This window comes from Oncorhynchus keta, unplaced genomic scaffold (assembly GCF_023373465.1).
Source record: "Oncorhynchus keta strain PuntledgeMale-10-30-2019 unplaced genomic scaffold, Oket_V2 Un_contig_17331_pilon_pilon, whole genome shotgun sequence".
Taxonomy (NCBI): domain Eukaryota; kingdom Metazoa; phylum Chordata; class Actinopteri; order Salmoniformes; family Salmonidae; genus Oncorhynchus; species Oncorhynchus keta.
In genome coordinates, this window is record NW_026280388.1 from 18,889 (window position 1) to 23,610 (window position 4,722).

Here is a 4,722-nt window from a genome sequence, read left to right on the forward strand (position 1 = left end):
TTGCATAACCGAAACATTTCTACTCAAACTGTCAGAAACCGACTCAGGGAAGCTCATCTGCGTGCTCATTGTCCTCACCGGGGTCTTGACATGACTGCAGTTCGGCATCATAACAGACTTCAATGGGCAAATGCTCACCTTTGATGGCCACTGGAACACTGGAGAAGTGTGCTCTTCACGGATTCATCCCCGGTCTTCAACTGTACCGGGACAGATGGCAGACAACGTGTATGGCGTGGTGTGGGCGAGCCATTTGCTGATTGTGAACAGAGTCCCCCTAGGTGGCAGTGGGTGTTATGGTTATGGATTGGGCAGGCATTAGCTACGAACAATGAACACAATTGCATTTATCTACCTCACAGTGTTCATGGTGTTCTACCTCACATTGTTCTACCTCACGGTGTTCTACCTCACGGTGTTCTACCTCACAGTGTTCATGGTGTTCTACCTCACATTGTTCTACCTCACGGTGTTCTACCTCACGGTGTTCTACCTCACGGTGTTCTACCTCACGGTGTTCTACCTCACAGTATTCACAGTGTTCTACCTCACAGTATTCACAGTGTTCTACCTCACAGTATTCACAGTGTTCTACCTCACAGTATTCACAGTGTTTTACCTCACAGTATTCACAGTGTTTTACCTCACAGTGTTCACAGTGTTCTACCTCACAGTATTCACAGTGTTCTACCTCACAGTATTCACAGTGTTCTACCTCACAGTATTCACAGTGTTTTACCTCACAGTATTCACAGTGTTTTACCTCACAGTGTTCACAGTGTTCTACCTCACAGTGTTCACAGTGTTCTACCTCACAGTGTTCACAGTGTTCTACCTCACAGTATTCACAGTGTTTTACCTCACAGTATTCACAGTGTTCTACCTCACAGTATTCACAGTGTTCTACCTCACAGTATTCACAGTGTTTTACCTCACAGTATTCACAGTGTTCTACCTCACAGTATTCACAGTGTTCTACCTCACAGTATTCACAGTGTTTTACCTCAGTGTTCACAGTGTTCTACCTCACAGTGTTCACAGTGTTCTACCTCACAGTGTTCACAGTGTTCTACCTCAGTGTTCTAGGTGTTCTACCTCACAGCATTCACAGTGTTCTAACTCACAGTATTTACGGTGTTCAACCTCACAGTGTTCTACCTCACAGTGATCTACCTCACAGTGATCTACCTCACAGTGATCTACCTCACAGTATTCAGTGTTCTACCTCACAGTATTCAGTGCTCTACCTCACAGTATTCACAGTGTTCTACCTCACAGTATTCACAGTGTTCTACCTCACAGTATTCACAGTGTACTAACTCACAGTATTCACAGGGTTCTAACTCGCAGTATTCACGGTGTTCTACCTCAGTGTTCACTGTGTTCTACCTCACAGTATTCACGGTGTTCTACCTCACAGTATTCACGGTGTTCTACCTCACAGTATTCACAGTGTTCTACCTCACAGTATTCACAGTGTTCTAACTCACAGAATTCAGTGTTCTACCTCACAGTGTTCTACCTCACAGTATTCACAGTGTTCTACCTCACAGTATTCACGGTGTTCTACCTCACAGTTTTTACTGTTTTCTACCTCACAGTATTCATGGTGTTCTACCTCACAGTATTCACAGTGTTCTACCTCACAGTATTCATGGTGTTCTACCTCACAGTATTCACGGTGTTCTACCTCACAGTATTCACAGTGTTCTACCTCACAGTATTCACGGTGTTCTACCTCACAGTATTCATGGGTGTCAAGAGTGTTGTGTTTTAAATACCCTGACCTAGTGAGATATACATGGAGGTTTAATATCCTGACCTAGTGAGATATACATGGAGGTTTAATATCCTGACCTAGTGAGATATACATGGAGGTTTAATATCCTGACCTAGTGAGATATACATGAAGGAGGTTTAGTATCCTGACCTAGTGAGATATACATGGAGGTTTAATATCCTGACCTAGTGAGATATACATGGAGGTTTAATATCCTGACCTAGTGAGATATACATGGAGGAGGTTTAATATCCTGACCTAGTGAGATATACATGGAGGAGGTTTAATATCCTGACCTAGTGAGATATACATGGAGGTTTAATATCCTGACCTAGTGAGATATACATGGAGGTTTAATACCCTGACCTAGTGAGATATACATGGAGGTTTAATATCCTGACCTAGTGAGATATACATGGAGGTTTAATACCCTGACCTAGTGAGATATACATGGAGGTTTAATATCCTGACCTAGTGAGATATACATGGAGGAGGTTTAATATCCTGACCTAGTGAGATATACATGGAGGAGGTTTAATATCCTGACCTAGTGAGATATACATGGAGGTTTAATATCCCTGACCTAGTGAGATATACATCGAGTTTAATCCCTGACCTAGTGAGATATACATGGAGGTTTAATATCCTGACCTAGTGAGATATACATGGAGGAGGTTTAGTGTCCTGACTTAGTGAGATATACATGGAGGAGGTTTAGTATCCTGACCTAGTGAGATATACATGGAGGAGGTTTAGTATCCTGACCTAGTGAGATATACATGGAGGAGGTTTAGTATCCTGACCTAGTGAGATATACATGGAGGAGGTTTAGTATCCTGACCTAGTGAGATATACATGGAGGTTTAATATCCTGACCTAGTGAGATATACATGGAGGTTTAATATCCTGACCTAGTGAGATATACATGGAGGTTTAATATCCTGACCTAGTGAGATATACATGGAGGAGGTTTAGTATCCTGACCTAGTGAGATATACATGGAGGTTTAATACCTGACCTAGTGAGATATACATGGAGGTTTAGTATCCTGACCTAGTGAGATATACATGGAGGAGGTTTAGTATCCTGACCTAGTGAGATATACATGGAGGAGGTTTAGTATCCTGACCTAGTGAGATATACATGGAGGTTTAATATCCTGACCTAGTGAGATATACATGGAGGTTTAATACCCTGACCTAGTGAGATATACATGGAGGAGGTTTAGTATCCTGACCTAGTGAGATATACATGGAGGAGATTTAGTATCCTGACCTAGTGAGACATACATGGAGGAGGTTTAGTGTCCTGACCTAGTGAGATATACATGGAGGAGGTTTAATATCCTGACCTAGTGAGATATACATGGAGGAGGTTTAGTGTCCTGACCTAGTGAGATATACATGGAGGAGGTTTAGTGTCCTGACCTAGTGAGATATACATGGAGGAGGTTTAATATCCTGACCTAGTGAGATATACATGGAGGAGGTTTAGTGTCCTGACCTAGTGAGACATACATGGAGGAGGTTTAGTATCCTGACCTAGTGAGATATACATGGAGGAGGTTTAATATCCTGACCTAGTGAGATATACATGGAGGTTTAATACCCTGACCTAGTGAGATATACATGGAGGAGGTTTAGTATCCTGACCTAGTGAGATATACATGAAGGTTTAATATCCTGACCTAGTGAGATATACATGGAGGTTTAATATCCTGACCTAGTGAGATATACATGGAGGAGGTTTAGTATCCTGACCTAGTGAGATATACATGGAGGTTTAATATCCTGACCTAGTGAGATATACATGGAGGTTTAATATCCTGACCTAGTGAGATATACATGGAGGTTTAATATCCTGACCTAGTGAGATATACATGGAGGTTTAATATCCTGACCTAGTGAGATATACATGGAGGAGGTTTAGTATCCTGACCTAGTGAGATATACATGGAGGAGGTTTAGTATCCTGACCTAGTGAGATATACATGGAGGTTTAATATCCTGACCTAGTGAGATATACATGGAGGTTTAATACCCTGACCTAGTGAGATATACATGGAGGTTTAATATCCTGACCTAGTGAGATATACATGGAGGTTTAATACCCTGACCTAGTGAGATATACATGGAGGTTTAATATCCTGACCTAGTGAGATATACATGGAGGAGGTTTAATATCCTGACCTAGTGAGATATACATGGAGGAGGTTTAATATCCTGACCTAGTGAGATATACATGGAGGTTTAATATCCTGACCTAGTGAGATATACATCGAGGTTTAATCCCTGACCTAGTGAGATATACATGGAGGTTTAATATCCTGACCTAGTGAGATATACATGGAGGAGGTTTAGTGTCCTGACTTAGTGAGATATACATGGAGGAGGTTTAGTATCCTGACCTAGTGAGATATACATGGAGGAGGTTTAGTATCCTGACCTAGTGAGATATACATGGAGGAGGTTTAGTATCCTGACCTAGTGAGATATACATGGAGGAGGTTTAGTATCCTGACCTAGTGAGATATACATGGAGGTTTAATATCCTGACCTAGTGAGATATACATGGAGGTTTAATATCCTGACCTAGTGAGATATACATGGAGGTTTAATATCCTGACCTAGTGAGATATACATGGAGGAGGTTTAGTATCCTGACCTAGTGAGATATACATGGAGGTTTAATACCCTGACCTAGTGAGATATACATGGAGGAGGTTTAGTATCCTGACCTAGTGAGATATACATGGAGGAGGTTTAGTATCCTGACCTAGTGAGATATACATGGAGGAGGTTTAGTATCCTGACCTAGTGAGATATACATGGAGGTTTAATATCCTGACCTAGTGAGATATACATGGAGGTTTAATACCCTGACCTAGTGAGATATACATGGAGGAGGTTTAGTATCCTGACCTAGTGAGATATACATGGAGA